The following is a 24,844-nucleotide window of genomic DNA, read 5'->3' as shown; positions in this document are numbered from 1 at the left end:
CGTCTCATATAAATGTTATATGCTTAAACGATAAAGTCCAAGGAATATGTGATTGGAAGAATGTAATCTAATGAAGTTAGATTCATGAGACCATTCTTTCGTAGACACATCCTAAATGTTCCTGATCATAGGATTGCCAATTGGGCATTGACAGTCCGTCAAGATCGGTACGTGCTATGTCTTCTCTCAGGGAGAGTGACTAGTCTCGAGTCATTGGTGTGTGTGACATCAAGACAAGTACGTAGGTGCTCAGTAGAGAATGAGTTCACTGAACGTGATCAACGAAGAGTTCTCATACTCATGTCACATGAGAACTCATGTTTGGGATAATGCAAATTAGTCCTTTGACCTGAGGCATCACAGTTGTCTTGTGGTTAAGTTCTTGATCTTTGATTATGTCAAAGTCACCCCATCGGGGTGTCCACGGCATCGTTGGGGTTAAGCCACTTAGCCATGGAGGCAAGTGAATGCGCAACAAGGGATCTCTAACCTTCAAACTGTTTGAGGGAGAATACTCTATGATATGATTTAGAATCTCTGGCCAGAGTATGAATGAGATTTAGAAAAGTCGTTCTAAATCACATTCAAGGAAATCATATAAGCACACGAATCACATTGGATAGTAGACATGAATAAATAAACTATCAAACCAAACAATGTGGTCAAGAGTATTGTATTAGAGAAAGACCGTATTGCATTTGTAATCCCAAACTGAATAGGTTTTCTCTACCTCTTCTGATTAGCTTGGGTAACCATGATATGCTGCAAGGTGTCACTCATGGTTTGTGGAAGCCCTAAACGTGTATAAACACTAAAGGGAGAATTGAAAGTAAGTTTCAATTCACAATCGATTTGAAATGGTTTTAATCGCCCACTGCCTCGCTAAAAGGAACCTAATGGATCGCACACCATAAAAGGTGGAGATTGGAGATTAAACGGAGATGAGTAAGAATGATTAAATGGTTTAATCATTTATTTATGGCAATGATTAATTAATATGTTAATTAATCAAACGAATAAGTTCGTTAAAAGACCTCGGGATAGTTTTGGACGTTTAGGCCCAATGGGCTTCGAACGTCAAGCCCATTGACTTAAGTTGTATGACAACTTAATGAATAATGATTCACTAAGACCCAAAAGCCCAAACAACACCCCATGGCCGGCCATTTAGAGGAAGGGTAGTGAACTTGCTTTAATTACAAGTTTGCCACTCAAATGAATAAAGGTATAAATATGACTTTATAGCCTTTTATTCATTAGGGTTTTCTTTTAGAGAAAATTGGTGAGAACTTGTCTCTCCATTTTCTCTCTAGGAGGCCGGCCCCTTGGGGGGTGCATCTTGCAATCCCACTACTCCAAGGTCACTCATTTCTTCTCCAATCTCTCCTTGGTGAAGAGACTTAGAGGTTCCCTACTTTGGGAACTTGGAGAAACCTATTCTTCCATCCAAAAATATAGTTTTAGATGCAAGGAATGAAGGCCCTCTCTTTGGGTGATTAGCCTTTGCTTATGCAAAGAGGAATCTACAAAGGTATAAATCTCAACTCACTTTGTTTTGAGTTGAGTTTTGGTTCACCAATCTACTAGGCTTTGAATTTCTTGGTTAATGTTTTGTTTTTAAGTGCATGCTAGCATGATTCCGCCTTTAAATTGTTAATTGCATGCTTATTGATGTTGCTTAAATGAACATGTTTTCACAAAATATTCCTTCAGTAAGGGTTCGAAACATACCAATGAGGGACGAAGCCATGGCCAAAGTTAGCTGAGAATGGCCTGCAAAAGTTGTGGTCCTCGTCGGAAAATTGGGGAAGGTTCCCCCGAGCTATTCCTGCATCCAACAATTTACTACGCAAGTTAAAACTATCCTAATCGTTCCCTAAGACATAATATAGGAAGTTTGAGAGGTTTTTGAAGCTCACCGTCTTTGGGAATGGCCATGATTTGTCGGAGAAACCTTTGAACAGTGGCAGTGCCATTGTGAAGAGAGATAGATATTGTTTTGGGTTTGGGGTTCGTGAGTCTGACTTCAATCAGTGGGGAAATGTTAGTAAAGGTGGTGGTGTGGTGGTCGCCGAAGCTGCGAGGGACGATTTTTTGGTGTTGGGTTTGCAGAGGAAGATATGGACTAGATGGAGTGGGTGGAGATAAGAGAGGGAGAGAGAGAGAGAGAAGTCATAGGAAATGAGAGAAGAACACCAAAGAAATGGGAGCAATTTTGCCACATGTCAGCCAATGAGAGGCCCAAAGTGGAAAATATCTCTACTTGGAAAATTACCAAAATGCCCTTAAGTTTCGAATTCCGTAAAATTTTAGCTCCAAATTCAATTCCGCATGCACCCACGCTTTTGTAGTGATGAGTACTATAAGGATACGCCAAGGAAATGAATCTCACGTGACATGACATGTCGGTCAACAAAAGTCAATGTTTTTGCCTCAAAGGGCATTTTCATAAATTCACATTTTAAAATATAAAAACCGAAATATTTAGGGATGGGTCATTACATTTCTTATATTGTTGGAGTCCTTACAATCTAAGGATTGGAGTGTCCCGCAAATAATCATACTTCTAAGAGGATGCAATATCTAGTCCTAGATATCCTTGGAGATTTTCCCGGTTTAATACGGATTCGATATCTTAAAAGCCGTTTAATACCTATTTTATATCCTAAAAGGTCTCCATCTCGACTGGTATAAATACACCATTTTAGAATTTATCTCTGGTAACGCAATTGTAAACGTGAATTTCCTATGACAAATCAAACAAGAACATGTGTACAAAATAAGTTTTGAATTAATGTAAGTGTAGGGTTACAATCCCTAATTGCAAATTTCAATCCTTTGATTCGGTCTCCAGGGTTGTGGAGTGTATGTGTAGGATTGTTGATCTAAGGGTGACAATGACTTGATCTCAGATGAACGGATGCCGCAAGGTTTTGGCTTGTGGTGATGGAAGAACCGGCACGTGTAGTGGTGCTTGATGATTCTTCACTGGTATGACGAAGAACACACAGAACTTTCTAAGTCTTCTGAGTGGTTGGGAGTATTTGGGGCTTAACAGTTTGAGCGTTTGTGTGTGAGGGTGAATTTATGAGCCCTTTACTGTCTTGGAAGCTTTCCAAGTCTTGGTTATGGCTAGATTTGGCCTTGATTGTGGACTTGATTAATTGATGAAAAAACCAAGACTTGATTTTGGGCTTGGTTCGTGATTTGACTTTATCAAAATCAAATAATCAATCACATTTAAATTTCAATCAATTAATTTGTTTTATTTAAATTGAAATTAATCAAAGAATTAATAAAAATATTTCCTTAATTCTCCACCAAATATCGACACATGTCACTCTTGATGACTCGTCTAGTTTTGATGAGTCACGTGTCATGTGTACAATATGTGAGACACATGATGCATACCACTTAAGCTTTGACATGTCAAAATTTAATTGTTGGTGAGTATTTCTTCACCGAAATTTACATGTCTACAACAATTATCCCTCACTATTCTCTTACCTATTGCTTGAGTATCATATATTTGCCTACTAACTTGATCATCAGAGAGCATTTGACCGACACACACCCCTCCGGTCATTGGCTACTTATAGTTATTTGTTCTTTTACAGGTAAAAGGATTTGTACATCTTCCTCCACACGCTGTGATGCTTGAATTTGATTCCAACTATTGATGTTTTCATTGAGAATGAATTTATATTCCTTCCGACCAAATCACTCTACCACAACAATAGCTGTTTCAAAGCAATTATGCTTTGGACGGTGAAGATGTCCAAGTCATGGACCGAATCTGGGAGAGTCTGTTGTAGATCCACGTACAATCTTCGAAAGGCTACACCAAAGAGAGCCCCACAATAGGACCTTAGATGAGCAAAGTTGTCTTTAATAATTAGCTGAACTTGGACTCATTTGAATCCTATAACCAAGTATAGGGATCCTAAAATAGAAGAGTCTGCATCAAAAGGTAGGTCACTCGCAACAATGCCATAAAATTGGTCGTACGATCAACTTGATGAAATGAAATAATCAAGAACTAACAATTCTTTATTTTTATTGGTGGCGGCACCGCCCTTAACGAAAACATTTGAGAATGTAAATAAAACAAAAACAATGACAATAGAGTTGCAACAACCAACCACTAGTTTTTGTACGTCCTTTCACATCATTGATCGACCAAATAAATTAATGCATGGGTTAGTTGAATCATGCTATGGACAAAATATGAATGAGATCTTCTTTACGAGGATACGAAGATCTTCATATCGTATATGTTCATCTTACATCCTGTAATCAGTTTTCGTCTGATATTATTTGTGTTTAATTTTATATAAAAATATTTAAATAATGATTTCTGATCGATTCTCACAAAGAGGATCCTCATTCACAAAATATAATCCATCTTTGTTGTAATAGTTAAAGCTAATTTTTATTTGATCTATAAGTATAAAAGAGTGATAAAAAGTTGGCAAAGAGATGGAATAAGACTAAAGACACGAACAAGTTACAAAAGAATTAATTAAATAATGATTATGGAAACCACCACGGGATAATTTAGTTGTTAAGAACGAATTCTAAACCCGCATTTCACACGGCATGTCTTAAGTTCGATTCTTGTTACTGGTAAATAGCATGGTGGTGGCAGAAAGAGGCTGAAATGTTTCTTTGAGTCTTTCCGGCTCTCAAAATGATAGACTGTCGTGGCGAAATCACCAATTAGTCTCATTTTTAAATAAAGAAAAAATAATAATGATTTATGAATAATCGTGAAGTTAGTGGGATATATATAGATAAGAGAGGTCTAAAACTAGAAAACCCAAAATGGTGGTGGAAGTGTTTTAAACCTAAACTATGTTATATGCTTGTCTTGTGCACTACCACTTCATTCTTCTGCATTTGTGCTCGGGTACTAGACATGATAGGGACAATATTTTTGTTGCGTCTACTCAATAATAAACTTTCTTATCCACGTCATTAAACGATATCTAACTTAATTAAAGTTTTGCAAATACGGTTTCTAAATGCATACCATGTGTAACTTAATACTAAACAAGTCACTAAGGGCGTGTTTGTTTGAGCTCGCTAGCTTTCGCTAGCTTAGACTGGACTAACTATCACTGTAATCCTGTGTTTGTTGCACACACGGACTAGCGTTAATGAGACTCGCCTACACTAACCCCGACTAAACGATTCGCTAGAGGGGCTTCGCGAGGCCCCCCAAAATCGGGCGGACTACTAAGACGACCTCTGTCCGGTTCGCCTCTCCTCACTTCGCCCCTCCCATCTGCTTCTTCCTCGCTTCCACAACTATTTTCAAACCCATATCCCGCAAAATTCAAAACAAAAAAAAATATGCAGTCGTTCCATTTTTCAAATCCAGATCCAACCTGCAAAATAGAACCCAGAAACCTATAAAACACACACACACACAAAATCTGCAGTGGGTATAAGCTTAAATCAACGATGGGATTGACTGAAGGAAAACCAAACCCAGAAAACATGAAACTCCCTAATTGCAAACCTTCTCCATCTCCCACCTTCAAGGCAATCACACATGCACCCCAACCCCAACTCCTAAATTTTCACTTTATTTCTTGCTATGTGGTTTGATTTTGAAGGTTTGCAGTAGATTATGAAGTTGTGAGAGGAAGTGAGGAGGGAGGGAGGGAGGGAGGGAGGGAGAGAGAGTCGGACAGGATAAGGAAAAGGGAAGAGACAAGGGAGAAAAAGGGAGAGAGAGTCGGACAGGATAAGGAAAAGGGAAGAGACAGGGGAGAAAAAGAAGGAAATAGTTTGACCAAAATAGGGAGATTCTAGAAAACGAAAAAAATAAAAAATAAAAAGTGAATTAATTTTTATTATTTTTATTATTCTGTTTTTTAGTCCGACACTGCACCAAACGCCTCACTAAACTAGTCCAGCTTAGTCTAGTCTAAGCCAGTCCAGCTTAGTCCCTGCAGCTAGTCCAGTCCGAGACAGTCCGGTGCAACAAACGCACCCTAAGGGTAGGCATAGCGAGGTTTGATTCAAGGTAAAACGATTCGCAACTGAACAAAGCTAAAATTTGTGTTTAGTTTGGTTCAGTTTAGGCCTCAAATTAATGGATGGCCAAACCATACCAATCAACAATTAAGGAAATATTTCATATTCTCTTACCTGCATTCTTATTGCCTTGAAAGTGATGCTATATGATGAGTGACTTGAATATGTTGAATATAAATTTCACATTCAACTTAATAACACCGAGATTTTTTTGTGATAAATTCAACACTTAACAGTATATAGTTAAGTTAGTGTAATATCGGTGTGGTGGGAGGATTTAGTAACCGGTCTCTTTGAATATTTGATAGAAAAATGTGTAGTTGGGACAATATTTTAGGGTAAAAGGCCGTCAAAAACTTTGGTTACGAATGTGATAAACATAAAACACACAAAACTTTATGAGTGAGATTACTTGACTTAATAAATCAAGTATTTGGAATACTGGTCTAAAATCTATTAGAAAAACAAAAATACTTCGACCACTAGATACAAGTCTCAAGTCTTGAAAAATAGAAAAATAGAAAAATGTAAATATTTTATGTAACGAAAGGCTGCGGTTGAGGTATCACATTTCTATACGTAAATTATAAGTCTAAGACTCTAAAGTCTAAGTTTTGTATGGGCCCTTAAAATTTTAAAAACGTGCCTTATTGATATGAACAAATAACATGTCACTTTCACATGTAAAATTATATGATTGGGAAGAGAGAGACGAGTCCACGCCACGTCACTTCTGGATAAGTCGGGAATATTATCACTTGAAATTTTCAAGCCTTTCCTTGCACTTTTGCATATCCGAAATTTATTCCCTAGCATTCCTTTCATTTTGTTTTGTTTCTATTTTTTATTTTTGAAGGTTTTTCATTTTGGTTTCTTAAGAACATGGTGACTCATGCCTATAATATAGACATGGTAATCGTGTCGTGTTTGTGTTTTTGGATGACGTTTTCATGACGTACCCGATATCTTAACAGATCGTGTCGTGTCAAATCTGTTAAAATAAAAGAGTAATATTACCCAACCTGAACTCTCATTGAAATTAATGGATATATGACCTAACCTGTTATCCATTAAATAAAATATATTTTACTTAAATAAATAATCAAATAGAAAGTTTCATACTAAATTAGTATCTACATACAACATTGCCACATAAATGTTACTCAAAACATAAAAACACTAAGATCTGATTATGTTCCCATTGTAACTTCTACACACTCCTCATCACTAAGGTTCACGAAATTTAAATCTGTAGCATCCATTGCTTCTGAAGAAAAAAAAAAACATAATTAATATTTTAGTTAGTTAGATTTTTACATTAAAGAACATATTAGGAAACCGCTAGGAAAGAAGTATATACTTTTGAAATACCAAAGCCGTATAACTCAGGTTGTGTCAATTGACAACCCTAAATTCTAAATTCTAATTATGAAATACCTAACTTTACAAATCCTAATTTGGAATTATACAATCCGTAAATCTACAAAATCCTAATTTTTTTTTTTTGAATCGAAAGATATTACAATCAAATTAAATAAATTACCTTAATTCGGAAGGATTGGATGTTGAATATGAATGTCAGCTGGAAATTTGCATCTCGATTCACAACCTTGCAGTTGGGTTATGGGCGGAGCCGATGGTGGTGATCGTGATTCATTAATAGTATGGTGGTGCGTGGCTTGGACGACGAGATTGGATACGCATGTGGTCGTGGTAGTGGTTTGGGCGGAGATAGAATGATGATGAGAGAGAGTGAGCATCGAGAGTCGAGACAAGAAAGGATACAAACGAAGTTGGTCCTTGGAGTTTGGACTCTGGCCTGGGAGTGAGATGGTGTCACAAAATCCAATGGTAATAATTTAATCTCACTCATGTGATATTTAATCTTATGGCTATTGTAGTAAGGTTTTTTTAGTACTTAAAAATGATCGAACTAATCATTTTCTTAACTGGTTGGAATGGACTACTCGCAGGTAGATCTGTTAAGAATTTGTTATTAATGAGTTTTTAACGAGTGACCTACTAACGACTCATTTAATTAATATGTTGACTCACGAACATGATGGAGAGAGATAAAATGGTCGTCCAAACCCTGATTTTAGGCTTCAAATTTGGTGGACAAAAATCGTGCGACTTTTGTATAAATAAGAATGGATAGACCACATAGCATGCCTTATGTGCAGAAGATATTTTTTGAATCATGGCATATTACACACGACTTACACATTTTAAATGTATTTATATGCGTAAATTGACAAAAGAACAGTAAAATATTTGAAGTAAATGAATAATTTTAGATCATGCTAGAAGAAACCCTTCATAAACCAATTAAAGCAGCTGAATTCACATAATAAAATCGGTTTCTATAGAATTTACATTAAGAATAGAGAAAATAATATTTAATAAACAATTGATTGAATCACATTATTGCTAGCCCATTGTGAGGCTAAGCCCACTCCCTCTCCTTTAGTGTAGATAATATCGTTTGTTAAAAAAAAAAAACAATCATTTGACAATTAATTTAATCACATTAATATTTGCGTGTGAAAGACCTTTTTTATAAAGAAAATAATATTTAATAAACAACTGATTGAATCGTATTATTACTAACCCATTGTGAGGCTAAGCCCACCCCCTTTCCCTTAGTGTAGATTGTTACATCCTGACCGTAGCACGATACTGTCCACTTTAGGCCTCGACCATGCCCTCACTGTTTTGTTTCTGGGAACTCACATCAGAACTTCCCAATGGGTCACCCATCATGGGATTGCTGTCCCGCGAACTCGCTTAACTTCAGAGTTCCGATGGAACCCGAAGCCAGTGAGCTCCCAAAAGGCCTCGTGCTAGGTAAAGATGAAAAAAAAAATATATTTATATATATATATATATATATATATAAGGCTTACAGGATCCTCACCCCTGGGTGGTGTGAGATCTTACAATCCTCCCTTAGGGGCTCGACGTTTTCATCAGCACACCCCCGGCCAGGGATTGGCTCTGATACCAAATTGTCACATCCTGGCTCGGGCCCCCATCACATCCCAAGCTCGACTCTGCCGTGACACGATATTGTCAGCTTTGAACCCCGACCACGCCTTCACGGTTTTGTTTTTGGGAACTCACACGAGAACTTCCCAGTGGGTTACCCATCGTGAGATTGCTCTTATGCGAACTCGCTTAACTTCGAAGTTCCAATGGAACCCGAAGTCAGTGAGCTCCCAAAAGGCCTCATGATAGGTAGAGATGAGAATATACATATAAGGCTTATAAGATCCTCACCTTTGGACGATGTGTGATATTACATAGATAATATCGTTTGTTAAAAAAAAAACAATTATTTAACAACTTATTTAATAACATTATTATCCGAACTGGCATTACACGCCTCTTAAGATGTTTTGAACACAACATTCATGATTTTCCTTATTTTTATTATATTTTTCTTTCCCTTTCACGTGGGCACAATCAACTTTCAATCATCCTTTCATTTTTTTATTCTTTTCTCTCTTCCCACTTATATTTATATTATATTTTATGATGATCAAATTACCAAATCACCCATGCATTATTTGATATATTATATTAAGTTGCTTTTGGATTTTTTTAGTTAAGGGCAATTTTGTCCTATTATTTTTTATCGAAGTCGTGACCGCAAATTGGGGCTCTGGCTTTATATATAAGGGATTTGTAACTCCTCTGGTTCTAAACAAAGACATGCATGCTTTTCTTTAATAATTTCTCAAATTATGAAAAATTTTAATGACTTTTTTTAAGGTGACGAGGACATACTTGTTTGATCTGATTTAATCATTTTTTTTTTCAAGGGATGTTTGACATTAATCTACATAAGTAAGAGTTAAACTTGATAAACAATGAATTGAAGAGAAAGATTCTACCACCTATGTAATTCACCACTTACCTGATCTAATTACTTTTAGTGATTATATACTTCCAATTTCTGCTTAAGGGGATTCCTTTCATAAAATAAAAGACAGTAGGATTTTGGTTTAAATAAAATTTACCATTAGGTTAGTTCGAAGGTTTTAGGGCCGTTTCAAGTCCACCCCTGCCATACTTTTGTTACTGTGAGCTCTTCTCTATAAGGTTTCTATTCACCTCAAATTCTGATCATATTGTTTGATTGATGCATCTCCCACTTCGAATTGGGGAGTAGAATTAGCAAACTACGAGTGAAACTACACATTCAATGGCTAGGTTAGGTAAAATCACCTTAACATGTGCGTAGTGGTATAGTTTGGGCTTGATCCAAGCGGCCATGATAACGTTGGCTGCAGTTGACGGCGGCGACTGCAGCGGTAGTAGCGGCGGAAGATGAGCTTGTTATAGAAGCGATAAGAGTGTCATTGTACGAGGAATGCTTTTATTTCTTTTAATTAGTTTTTAGTTCTTCTCTTTTTTGGGATAGAATAAGTGCAACAGCTCATTACGGAGTTTTTTTTTTTAAATAGAAGTGATAGTGATTTGGAGGTGGATTGTCTGCCCTCCTATTTCCATACTCTCCTCATCCCCTCTTGTTTGTGTGGTCATGTTAAGCCAAGTTAACATTTTATATTCCTATTACTTTTTGTTTTATTATTTCTATAAAAAAAATTAATATAAAATATTGACGTGGCTTAACCTTGACCACACATCACAGGAGGGCATGAGGAGAGTATGGAAATGGGAGGGCAGACAATCCACCTCTGAGTGATTTATTACCAAGAACAACCAAATATAAGAACTGTTAGATGAGTACAATTTCTCTGGTGATCATGTCTTGATTGGAGATATTTCGCACAAACTCATTATGGCATTCGTGCCGTGTTTTCCGTATTCGTGTCGTTTTCGTGTCATACCCGATATCTTAATGGGCCATGTCATGTAACACCCGTTAAAATAAATGGGTAAAATGACCCAACCCGAAATCGACTCGATAATATTAACATGTAATATGACCCGACCCGTTACCCGAGCCAACCAAGGCAATATAAGCCACAAACTGAGCAGCCTCGCAACATGTGCTACTTCTAGTTGAGCATCATTTCAGATTGAGCACTGCCTCATATCGAGTATCAGTTCTAGACGACATCTAATTACTTCGGCCCACACATGGATTGAATTTCAAGTCTCCAGCCAAAAGACTCGCTTGACTGAAGACTTGGGGGACTACATTATGTACCATATATTGGGCCTCAACTAGGCCTCATGAAAAATACTTGGGGAACTTAGCCCATTATTTATGTACTGAGGAGCGAGCCCTTATTCTATAAAAGGGACTCCCTCACTTTCATTAGAGAGCACCTATTATTTATGTATTGAGGAGCGAGCCCCTATTCTATAAAAGGGACTCCCTCACCATCATTAGAGAGCATCGCTGCCTGCTGAGCAACCGCCTCGCCGCGAACATCACTCCTAACCCATTATTTATGTATTGAGGAGCGATCCCTTAATCTATAAAATGGACTCCCTCGCCATCATTAGAAAGTATCACTGCCTGTTGAGCAACCGACTCGCCGCGAGCATTACTCATAACCCATCATTTATGTATTAAGGAGCGAGACCTTATTTTATAAAAGGGACTCCCTCACCATCATTAGAGAACATCGCCGCTTGCTAAGCAACCGCCTCGCTGTGAGCATCAACTCTAGCTCATCATTTATGTATTGAAGAGCGAGCCCTTATTCTATAAAAGGGACTCCCTCACCTTCACCACAAAAGCTTCACTAACAAAAGCTTCATCAATGGAGGACAACTACAAATTTTCAAAAACTTCACACTATCTTCATCAAGATAGTGTGAAGCAAAATCAATTCATGGTACCCAACAAAGCTTCAACCTCAAAGCTTCACCTACAAAGCTTTACCTATAAAGCTTAATATATATATATATATATATATATATATATATATATATATTTTTTTTTTTTTCAGAACTTCAAAAATTCAAAAATTCAAAAATTCGAAAATTCGAAAAAAAAAAAAAATTGCCTATGCCTCCTCTTTTTTGGGTCTAACAACTTTCATAACAAATATATATGAAGGATGAGTTTTGGGCTACCACTTAGAAAGGAAAATGATGAAGTTTTGTTACTTTGGAAACTTGGCTACTAGTAAGACACCTTCTTCATCAACTCCCTCGACCGAAGACTTGGGGGACTCCTACCATATGCTACTGCATCTTGATACTTTGAAGTCTCACAACCACTCAGTGACTTGGATTTTTTCAAGTCTCCAACCGAGAAGTTTTCCTCGGGAAATTAAGGGAGCACTACCTCAACCTACATGCTTCACTCACAAAGCTTTAACATACAAGCTTCAACAAAAGGAAAAATTCAAAGAACTTAGTGAAAAAGGTCTTGGTGTATTTAACACAATACGTTGAAATGAAGCAAAGCTTGTTTATTGATATCTCCAATAAATTACAAATATGTACATATACATGAATCAAAATAAACAAACAAGAGGGAGCCTTCACAAAGGTTGCTCAGGAGAAGTCTCAGCAGTCTGCAGAGCCTTATAAAGAGGAGGCACCAGAGGGTGATTATTTGGAGCCTAAGTATTAGGCAGAACCCCAGAAGGAGGAGGCACCGAAGGTTGATCATCTGGAGCTTCATTATGCGGTACAGCCCTAGAAGACGAAGGCAATAAATGCCTTTGGAACAATCCCACAAACCTCTGATGATCAAGTAAAATCTGACCATCAGATTCCTGCAGCTGGTCGAGCTTCCTCTTCATGTTTGTAGCATAGTCATGTGCGAGCCTGTGCAACTATTTATTCTCATGCTTGAGCCCTCTGATCTTCTGTTTGAGACTTATCACTTCAGCTGCCAATGATTCAACTTGGCGGGTTCGAGCAAATAGGCGTTGAGCCATATTAGACACAGAACCTGCACACTGAACACCGAGAGCCAGAGAATCCTTAACAACCAACTCATTAGACTGTTTGGAAAGTAGTCTGTTATCTTTGGGAGTGAGAAAGTTCCTGGCCACCACCGCAGCGGTCATATCATTCTTCATCACAGTCCCCAACGGTAAGAGGACCAGTAGGGGATAAGAAGGATGGGCGCCATATGTTGTCTTGAGAAGGCTGCCTCTTCACCAAGTCAAAACGACGGTTGAATGAGCCAGACATTCTCAGAAATGATGAAGGAGAAATGAGGTGCAATAAATCTCTGAAGTAAGGGGAAAATTCCTACATGAAATAACTCTCTGAATGTACTTCTTGCACACAATTGGTGCCCTTATAAAAGAAAGGGTAACAGGGTCGTTGGTTCAAAAATCGAAGAGGCACCACTCTTCGGATTCCGAAGAGGCACCACTTTCCACACATAACATCAGCTCCTCGGGTACCACAGAGAACTTTGCCAAAGATCTCTGACAAAGTTTAGACACATAAATTTTGAAGGTCCAACTACCCTACTATTACCCACAAGGGTAAAGGAACAGTACCACTGCTTGATAACAAGAAAGTCCCAATGTGTGTTAATCTCCATGCTCTGTGGCAAGGTAGACTGGAAAAAATGCCCAACCTTTACTCACATTAGAGAAAACACTCCCAACAAGATTTCTTGCTCAAAAATCGAAGAGGCACCGTTCTCTGAATCTGGAGAGTCAGATTCCCAACAGGATTACGTGCTCAAAAATCGAAGAGGCACCGCCCTCCGAATCTCGAGAGCCAGACTCCCAACAGGAATACTTTCTAAAAAATCGAAGAGACAATGCTCTCCGAATCTCAAGAGTCAGACTCCCAACATGATTGCTTTCTCAAAAATCGAAGAGGCACTGTTCTCTGAATCTCGAGAGCCAGATCCCCGACAGGATTGCTTGTTCGAAAACCGAAGAGGCACCGCTCTCCTAACTTCGAGAGCCAGATTTCCTTGGATAAAGCTTGTCTGCAATCTTCACACACAACATCAGCTTTCCAGATACCACAAACCACTTTTTCAAAGTGCTCTGACAAAGTTAAAACACGTGAAGCTTGCAGCTCTCACTACATTGCTATGACCAAGAAGAGTAAAGGAATAACACCACTACTTGTTGTTAGAAAGACTCATATATATGTCGACCTCCATCCTCCACAGCCAGGTAGACCTGCAAATAAAAAAAAATGCTTAACTTTTCTTCGCATTCGATAGGGCTCTCTCAGCATAGTCTCTCGAAATACTCAGCTTCTTTTTTCTCCCGATAATACCTCTACAAACAAGCCACACCAGAGTAAGAGTATCTTATATCATCAGGGTTAAAAGCAAGAGTATCCCATATCATGCTTTTTCCCTGTCTTTTCCTTTGGCCTTGTTCTTACTTGCAGGACAAGGAGAAAGAGAGCAATCAGTCAGCACTTGGAATCAAGCTTCCAGTCAGGAACTGACTGCCTGGAACCCCTTGCTTGATTACTTACCTGGCATTGCTCTCGAGTACTCATCTTCAATATCTTATGCTTCCAGAGAAGATACCACTTCTGCCTGAGAAACAGATAGGGCAAGTGAGAAGGATACAAAGAAGCATGTGGAGGCAAGCGTAACAGAACATGTGCCGATACATCCATTACTTTGTCAACAACAAAAATATCCCATATTATCAGGGTCGAACGTACTCTAGATTTGATGGACTTGTTTTGACCCTCAAATTCTTAAGTCGGCCTTATACTTTGGAAGAAACCAGAAAACCCTCAAGCCTAGTTCAAGAATAAGCATGTGGAAAGTTACTTCTTCAAAAGGAAAAGTATCTCATATCATCTCTTCTCCATTTGCTTCTCCTTATCCTTGTTGCTGTTTACGACACAAGGAGAAAGAGAACAATCAACCGAAAGCCGAAGTCAAACCTCCGATCCAGGTTACTTGCTTAGAAGTCTGATTGCTTACCTTGTCTGTTACCTCATTCGGCAAATCTCCTAGCTCAGTGACTTGGGGGACTCCTTCTATAGGGGTTGTATCGCACTTGACCAAGCCCGAAACTACAAGTAAGCTTCAAGTGAAATTGATACATTACGTTATGCATCTTTATCGGTTAAAGATACCACCCCTGGATGGAGGAAAAGTACTTCCAGAAAGATGCCACACCTACATATGAGACAGATAAGGCAAGTGAAAATAATACCACACTTCGGTACTTAGAAGTTTCGTGATTACTCAATGGCTTGGATCTTGCAAGTCCCCAACCAAGGAGCTACCCTCACTCGGGAACTTAGGGGAGCACTGTTTGTACCATACTTGACCAATCTCGAAACTACTGAGCACCGGTCAACGTTATACCGTCAAGGACCCAGAAGAATTTCCCTCCAACCAGGAGGCCAATCACAGTACGACACGTGTCGACATCAGAAGCCAATCATAGCGCGACACATGTCAACATCAGAAGCCAATCACAACACGACACGTGTCAATGTCAGAATGAAACTAGAAACTCTCTTCTATAAATAGAGATCATTCTCTCACAATATTTTCTAATGTTATTTGTACTAAATCATTCACTAGTACTCACTAAAGGAGAGCTTGAACCTGTGTATTTGTGTAAACCCATCACAATTAATGAGAACTCATCTACTCCGTGGATGTATCCAATCTGGATGAACCACGTACATCTTGTGTTTGCTTCCCTGTCCCTATCCATTTACATACTTATCCACACTAGTGATCGGAGCAATCTAGCGAAGGTCACAAACTTAACACTTTCTGTTGTACCAAAGTCCTCACCGATTTTGTGCATCAACATAATCAAATGAAAAACATAATACTAAATAAGTATATACATACCATATTGTCACATCCAAAACATAAAAACACAATTTTCTTTTAAGTATATTTTCACTTACCTAAAGTCTTTAATAGTTTTTTAATTAATGTAGAAGTGTAAAAAAATATAGAAAAATATATATAAACGATCGTAATGACAAGCTTTACCACTTTCATGAGGAGCTTAACTTTGAAATTCGCTACTATAATCATATAAATCATAGATCAAAATTTAACCGTTGATTGTTGTTTACATTTACGCTTCATTGTTCTCATCAAATTTTGTTTTTTCAGATTTTCTTTTTTGAAAACTTGATCTATTAAAGGATGCAGGAAGATGAACGGTTTGGATCGTTGATATTATATTCAGAGTCTTACGGTCAGTGAAAATATTGCTTGATGTTTATAAAGTTTCTACAAACTATATGACATCGACTCATATTTCAGTTCACCGTAAATATCGAAACGTGATATCAAAGATCTGAACCGTTCATCTTCTTACATCCGCCAGATGATCATGTTTTCAAAAAAGAAAATTTAAGAAATGAAATTCAGTAAGAATAATAAAGTGCAAATGGCAATCGATGGTTAAATATAAATTTAAGGTTTATGAATTATAGTGTTGGATTTCGAAGTTGGCCCCCTCATGAAAGTTGTAAAGTTTGTCACCATGAGTGATTGTATATTTTTTTTACATTTTTTACACTTCTACAATAATTATTATTAATTTTATTAATTTTTCCCTCAAATAAAAAATATTATTCATGAAGGTTTGGAGGATTTTAAAAATCTAAACAATAATGTAAGTGTAACCATTATCTACTCGTGAAGGAATAATGATGAATCACGAGTGTTTATATATTCTTTCACATTTTTCATACTTGTATGTATGTCTTCTTAGTTCTTACCTATACAAATACTATATTAGTTTATTTTAGTTTTGGACAACAACATGTTAAGTAAAATTTATCCTAGTAATGATAATAAGGAACTCTCATAATAAAAATAACTAATGACTAAAACTTTTTTTTAAAACTTATATAGAATAATAATACAAAACTATATATTTAATATAGAATATATTGTATATATTAATATGGCTATTGTATTTTATAATAAATCTTTTAGTAATTAAACTTTAAAATTATCAAAATAAACGGGTTACCCGCGTGTATACTCGTTAAGAGCCTATTATTAACGGGTCACCCGATAATGACCCGATAAGTTATCGTGTTGATCTGAAACCCATTATTTTCGTGTCATGTTACCGTGTCGTGTCAGAAATTGTCGGGTCTAATTATGAGTTTGCTGCATCTCCTTGTGAGTCTTTATGTCGTGGGTCCAATTATCTAAATTCGTCACTTCTTGCTGCATAGGTGATTTAGTCTTTTGTGGCTATGACTGGAGGATTACTTTATGTCTCAGTATTGCTATATACTCTCTTTCTCTTGTATTCGTGTCTTGTCACCCTTTTGTGGTCAATTTACGAATGTAATTACCCTTTGATAAATTAGACACTACGATCATGATGTTATGAGCGCAAAAACCAAAAGATCGACAAATTCTAACGAAAAATGCTGCCCCCTCACAATTTTTTTTTTTTTTTGGAAACACCCCCTCACAATTTTGGCTCAAGAAATAATGTGGAATTTAACCCACATCACTCAACAGAGAAGAGATAAACACAAGGAAACATAAAATCTATGGAGAGACTTTCTAGCGAGTTTGGTTATCATTTTTTTTTAAATATATTGGTTGTGTAGTGTTTGGAAGGGTACGTTTGTTTGGCTTCACTTTGTTTTTTTGGACTAGACTGGATTAATTCTTGGTGTAGTCCAATGTTTGTTATCATGCAGGGTAAACACTAATGGATTAGCTGGGACTTGCCTAGACTAAAGGCGTCGCTAGAAGTTCTTAGAGAGAATTCCTGAAAACCATAAGAGTAGCTAAGACTTGCTTCCTTTGCTTCACTCGTGTGCCGGAAAGAGAAGCTCGACGAGGTGGACAAAATATTCTTTTTTAACCTAATGTATTTCAGAGTTCGGACTTCTACCTTCTTCTATGGAGCTAAGATAATATTTTTTTTAAATTATTATTATAAGGGGAAGAAAAGGGTTCGAAACGATTGCAATAATTTAAGGAGATGAGAGCTTCGTACTTAGAACACATGAGCTTCAACAACCTATCCACTAGGATATTAAGAATATTAACAAAAATGTTTAAATTGTTGCAGTCATATTTAGAATAAGAATGTGATTGTGTAAACCCTAGTAGATACGAGAATGTATCTTATATTCCTATTAGGAGTAGATTACCTATTAAATGTTGTAATCCTAAAGGGAAAAGTTTGTACCTATCATACTACTATAAATAAAGGCACAATGGGGTGAATCAAACACACCTCACAATTAAATCACTCTCTTCTCCCTCAATACCGTCGGCCCCCTCTCTCTCTCTCTCTAAACCCTAGATTGTTCAATCAAATAGGCCTAGAACACGTTATCAGTACGCTCTTGCCAGAAGTTGAGGAATTGACGCATCATAGGAGGAGGCTATCATCCACCAAATTCAAAGGCTTATTCGTTTTCTGCTAATCAGGTACGCTTAAAATAAAAGAAGATATTTGAAACATCCACGAAGCATGAAAACATTCCCCATGATGCATGAACCCCTATATGTTTATATTTTCCTTTCAATATATATATATTGTATATGTTCATATATTTGTCAATATATATATATATATATATATATATATATTTGTTTGTTTCATGCATCGCACAATTAAATTGTTATGTGGAATTTGTGAGTCAAATTATATAAAATAAATTAGAAGCAAATATGGGTTTCCTAAACCCTAGAGGATTTTGAAAAAAAAAAAGGATTGGAACTTGGGATTTTACGGCACCACGACATCACTGTGGATTGCATTGACGAGATGGACCACTTGCGCAGCCCTATTTGGGTCTGCTGCTACCTCGAACAACATTAAGCCTTGGCTTGGGTCTATGTCACAAGGGCCTGCAACCTTGCCCTCTTGTCTCGGCCCACGGCCTGCATGCCGCAATCTTTATGGTTGCTGGGCTTTGTAAATGTTTCGGCCCACATCACATGTAGCCAGCCCTTACGGCTGGGCTCCCCGCGCCACACCTATAAGCCAACTCTTGTTTGGCCTTGCTCTCGTACCTACCCCCTTGGTCCAACACACCAGCCTTAATGGTTGGGCCTTCCCTCTCACCCCGTGACCTGAAGATCACACCCAAGGCTTTTTGGGCCATGTCTTTTTACTCAAGGCACCAAACCCGAGCCCAAATTATTTTTGGGGCTATATTTTTTATCCAATAATATTATTTTAATATTATTTAGCTTCTACAATCGACCCCGTTTGCCCGATTTATTGAATTAATTAAAAGTGACATGCAGTCCATTAATCTGATAATGAATCCAAAATTATTGACCTGAAGATCACTTTTGGACATTAACGATTCAATAATTTATTTTTATACTTTGAACCGTCATATACTTTCGTAGTAACAAACCTCTCACACTTGAGTTCTCGAAGAACCTCAAATCCATTATATTCAAATTAATATATTGCATTCTGTGTTTCTTGTAAGAACATCTCATTATTAGCTAATTGTTCATAAAACTAAATTGAACATGTAGTTTCAAATTTAGTGCCTTTGAAACCCGAAGTTTTCACTCAAAACATACCACATGAAACCTGTAGTTTTCGTGCATAAATTAAACCAATACATGTCTATAGAGCCTGTATGTTCTACGATATATGTCTATGGCTTACCATATGACTACTCACATTTTTCCCTCTGTTCTAGGGACATGTTGAACTTGAACAAGCTCAATTTCTCTGCTCTAGAAGTCTTTGGAAGAAACTATCTGAAGTGGGTTCAAGACATGAAGCTTCATCTAATTGCAAAGGGCATTAGAACCAACATCGAGGCATCTATAGCCGACAAACCTGTTAACTAAGCTCAGAAGGCTACTGCAATGATCTTCATCCGAAGACACATCCATGATGCACTGCAGACTGAGTATCTTGCTGAGGAGGACCCACACACCCTCTGACTTGCTCTGGCCGACCGTTTTGATCACTAGAAAGACATATACTTGCCTGAAGCAAGACATGACTGGCAGCATCTTCGCTTCCAAAAGTTTAAGTCCGTGAATGAATACAACTCTGAAGTTTGTAGAATCTATTCATTGTTGAAATTCTACAAAGTGGAACTAACCAAATCAGATCTCCTGGAGAATACCTATTCGACCTTCCATGCCACCAACATTATCCTGCAGTAATAATATAGGGCACATAAATTCACTAAGTTTTTGAATTTGATATCTGTTTTACTTCTCGCTGAAAAGCAGAACCAGTTTTTGATGAAGAATCATCAAGCTCGACCTACTGGCTCGAACGCTGCGCCTGAAACACATGCGACCTATTCTAGCAGTCATAAATTATGAAAGAATCGTCATGGCCATGGAAATGGGCAGCAAGCCCAACCACGGGCCCAAGGTCAACAGAGTGCCACATCTAAGGGAAGAAATGTGACCCAGCGGCATTCACCACTTATCCCTAAGGCCCCAAACTTCAAGAACAAGGGCAAAGCTCCCGTTCAGCCCGCTTTTACTGAACTGGACATGTGTTATCGTTGTTGATCAAAGGATCATTGGTCACACATATGCCGAGCTTCCCTTGAGGCTATTGCCAAGTATCATTCCCGTCGTGAGTCTAACCTTACACATGTGGATCATCTGGAAGATGCAACTACATCAATGGAGATATCAGATTTTCAGGAGGCGTCAGCGCCTATGGATGAATAAATTAGACATGTTTTTAGGGTGTTTACCCCTAGTGGCCGAACCCACTAGTAATGGCCGGCCCTATCCCCCTATTTTGCTAGGTTTATGGTTAATTTTTGAACAATTTTTCTAAGTATTTGGAATAATTTGTTTGGTTTTGGTTTGTTTTGAATTATGGATTGTTCTTTGAATGAATATTATTTTCTCGAATTGCTTAATTGAATGAATGGACTTATATTTATACATGTGACCAATTCAATCAATATATTTCTAGGTATGTCTAGTGGGAAAGTTAATTGTCTGGTAGATAATGAAACCATGCACACCATCTTGTGTGAACGACACTATTTTACTAACTTAATACCTAAGAAAGCTCATTTGACAACTCTTTCAGGCTCATCTAACCTGATTGAAGGATACGGAAAGGCACATATCATGTTGTCTAATAGTACAATCTTGACCATTAAGGAGGCACTATATTCTCCACGTTTCGGAAGAACGTTGCTGAGTTTTAGAGATATTCGAGATAATCAATATCATATTGAAACCACTAAAGATAATGGTTCTGAATTTCTTTATATCACTTCATACGAATATGGCCAGAAGCATATTCACGAGAAGTTGGAACGTCTGCCTAGTGGGTTGTACATCACAACCATTTGCAGCATAGAAGCCCACAGTGTGGCCGGCCCTATGCTTGAGTTCCAGTTCACTTTGTTGCTTTGGCGTGACCGTTTGGGACATCCTGGACATGACATGATGCGCCGTATCCTTAAATATTCACACAGGCATAAGTTACATCCCTATGTTGGACTCCCGCCATGCAAAGCGTGTGTTCCTTAGGGAAGTTGAATACTCAACCTTCATATACAAAGATTATTCACGACCCCTATAAGTTTCTCCAAAGGATTCAAGGGGACATTTGTGGACCTATCCAACCAACTTACAGACCATTTCGATACTTTATGGTGTTGGTTGATGCATCGACAAGATGGTCACATGTTTACTTGTTGTCCACACGCAAGGCCGCGTTTGCTAAACTCCTAGCTTAAATGTTTAAGTTAATGGCTCACCACCTTGATTACCTGATTAAGTTGATTCGACTGGATAATGCTGGAGAGTTTATGTCACAGACTTTTGACGATTATTGCATATCAGTAGGGATTGATGTGGAACATCCTGTGCCCCATGTTCACACCCATAATGGCCTGGCAGAAGCTTTCATAAAGCGCCTTCAATTAATAGCTCAAACTTTGGTTATGAGAACCAAACTGCCAGTATTTGCCTAGGGCTATGCAATATTACATGTAGCTATGTTGGTCCACTTGAGGCCCACCACTACCCAACCACATTCACTGTCACAGTTGGTCACTGGATACGAGCTTAACGTCTCGCATTTACAGGTGTTTAGGGTGCCATTTATGTGCCAATAGCGCCGCCAGTAGGTACCAAAATGGGTCTTAAGAGAAAAATAGGAATCTATGTTGGTTATGATTCGCCATCAATTGTTCGATACTTAGAGCCTTTGACATGAGATCTCTTTAACGCACGTTTTGCAGATTATCACTGTGATGAGACAGTCTTCCCATCGTTAAGGGGAGATAAGCATACTAACGTTCCCGTAGAACGCCGTGAATTGTTGTGGTATGCTCCCACTATGTCTTATTTAGATCCTTGCACTACCCAGTCTGAAACTGAGGTGCGACGAATTATAGATCTTCAGAGCATTACTCAAAGCATACCGGATGTTTTTAATGATCTAGCAAAGGTGACAAGATCACATGTACCCGTTGCAAACATGCTTGCAAGGATAAATGTACCTTGTGTACGTCAACAACCCGCATGCGAAGGCTGAACCATCCCTGAAGGTGGGAAAGCCACACCCTCCACGCGACAAGGTACATTGGCGACTAGCCAATCATCTACTTCGACCCTAAAGCATGGCATACCCCTTTGTTCAGATGATTCACAAACCCAGAAGAGGAAAATGGCACAAACTAGTGACCCTAGTTTGAATTCGACCATCGCTCACTCATCTGTTCCAACGCATGAGGTTATTTTAGATTATGGTGATGCTTCAGACGAAACATGCCAGCCTCCCGAGAATCACAAGATTTCAGTCCATTACGCAGTATTGGATGAGGTTTGGAATAGGAATGAGATGATAGTCGACGATACATTCACGTACTTAGTAGCTACTAACATCATGCTTAGCGATGACATTGAACCACGTTTTGTCGATGAATGCCGACGTAGAACTAATTGGTCAAACTGGAAACAAGCAATCCAAGTTGAACTCGATTCACTAGCGAAATGTAAAGTGTTTTGACCTATCATTCCTACACCACCAGCGTGAAGCTTGTTGGCTACAAGTGGGTTTTCGTGAGGAAGCGTAATGATAAGAATGAAATAGTGCGATACAAAGCACGCCTCGTAGTGCAAGGCTTCTCTCAGCGCCTTGGGATTGATTACGAGGAGACGTATTCCTTCATAATAGACGTTATAACATTTCGCTACCTAATTAGTTTGTTAGTTTTCAAAAAACTGAATATGCAGCTTATTGACGTGGTAACCGCGTATCTATATGGAGATCTAGATACAGAAATATACATGAAAGTTCGAGAATGACTTCCATTGATTGGTTCAAATAGTTCTAGACCATGGAACACTTTCTCAATTAGGTTGAGGAGGTCACTCTATGAATTAAAACAATCCAGGCGGATGTGGTATAACCGTCTAAGTGAATATTTGACATGTCAGGGTTATGTAAACAACGAATTATGCCCATGGGTGTTCATAAAGAAGTCACATTCCAGATTTGCAATCGTTGCAGTTTATGTCAATGACATGAACCTCATTGGGACTCCCACAGAGCTTGAGGAAATTGCTGCACACTTGAAATCAGAATTTGAGATGAAGGATCTTGGGAAAACTCGATATTATCTCGGCCTAGAGATCGAGCATTATTCGGATGGAATCTTAGTACATCAATTGAACTACACCCAAAAGGTGTTGCGTCGTTTTAATGAGGATAAAGCGAAACCTTTGAGTACACCCATAGTCATTCAGACTCTAAATGCTAAACGAGATCCCTTCCGTCCAAAGGATGATGAGAAAGAGATTTTGGAACCCGAGGTTCCTTACCTAAGAGCAATTGAGGCTTTATTGTACTTGGCTCAATGCACTAGACCTGACATCTCCTTCGCTGTGAATCTTTTGGCAAGATACAACAATACGCTCACACGCAGCCACTGGAATGGTGTTAAAGACATTTTCCGCTACCTCAAAGGTACAACAGATTTGGGCTTGTCCTATACCCGCGAATCTCCAAGTGTTGCCGCCCCTATGGTACTTGGATTGATTCTCGCCTTGTTGGTTACGCAGATGCTGGATATCTGTCTGACCCACATAGAGCACGTTCTTAAACGGGTTATGTCTTTACTGTTGGAGACACCACTATATCTTGGAGGTCTACCAAGCAAACACTAGTTACGACTTCATCTAACCATGCTGAGATTCTCGCCCTACATGAAGCATCGCGTGAGTGATTTTGGTTGAGAGAAGTTATAGGACATATTTAAAACACTAGTGGTCTTACATCAGTCGTTGACTTTCCTATGATGATCTTTGAAGATAATGCAGCATGTATCGAGCAGATGAAGAAAGGATACATCAAGGAAGACAACATCAAGCATATGGCACCAAAGTTCTTTTACTCACACCAGTAGCAGCAGCATCAGAACATTGAAGTCAAGCAAATCCATTCCCAGGACAACCTGGCCGATCTTTTCACCAAGTCACTGCCCAAGTCTACTTTTCAGAAGCTCGTCCAAGGAATCGGTATGCGTAAATTATCTAAGTTGAATCGTTTGTAGTTCTCTTATTTAGAAGTTATGTCTAACTCAGGGGTAGTATCTAGAAGCATACTCACACGATCTTAATGTACTATTTTTCCTACGATTAGGAGTATTTTTTCCCACTGGGTTTTTGCTACCTAACAAGGTTTTAATGAGGCACCCATCCTGGGATGATCATACTTCGTTGAGTTCACTACCTTCGTCCAGTTTGACGTTTGTTTAAGACATTATGCACACTTCTCACTTTTCTCCTTAGTCTATGGGTTTTTCCCATGCCTTGGGTTGTACCATAGCGAGGTTTTGTGAGTTTTACTACAAATGCATACTTCAAACAAATTTGAGACTCGCGATCACCCGTTGTTTCGATGACTTCATCAACTATTTTACCTTATCT

At 38.3% G+C, this 24,844-nt stretch overlaps 1 long non-coding RNA gene across 1 annotated transcript; it reads right to left on the bottom strand.

Annotated features, from left to right (window-relative positions):
- Positions 1–7,159: 7,159 nt before the first annotated feature.
- On the bottom strand, positions 7,160–7,843 carry LOC126597092 (uncharacterized). The gene is made up of 2 exons (XR_007614137.1): positions 7,589–7,843; positions 7,160–7,312 (listed from the first exon to the last, which is right to left on the bottom strand). It is a non-coding gene; the product is annotated as an uncharacterized LOC126597092 (long non-coding RNA).
- Between the last annotated feature and the right edge of the window lie 17,001 nt (positions 7,844–24,844).

Source organism: Malus sylvestris, chromosome 13, assembly GCF_916048215.2.
Source record: "Malus sylvestris chromosome 13, drMalSylv7.2, whole genome shotgun sequence".
Taxonomy (NCBI): domain Eukaryota; kingdom Viridiplantae; phylum Streptophyta; class Magnoliopsida; order Rosales; family Rosaceae; genus Malus; species Malus sylvestris.
Note: the sequence above shows the minus strand (reverse complement) of the source record. Positions and strands in the feature narration are given on the sequence as shown.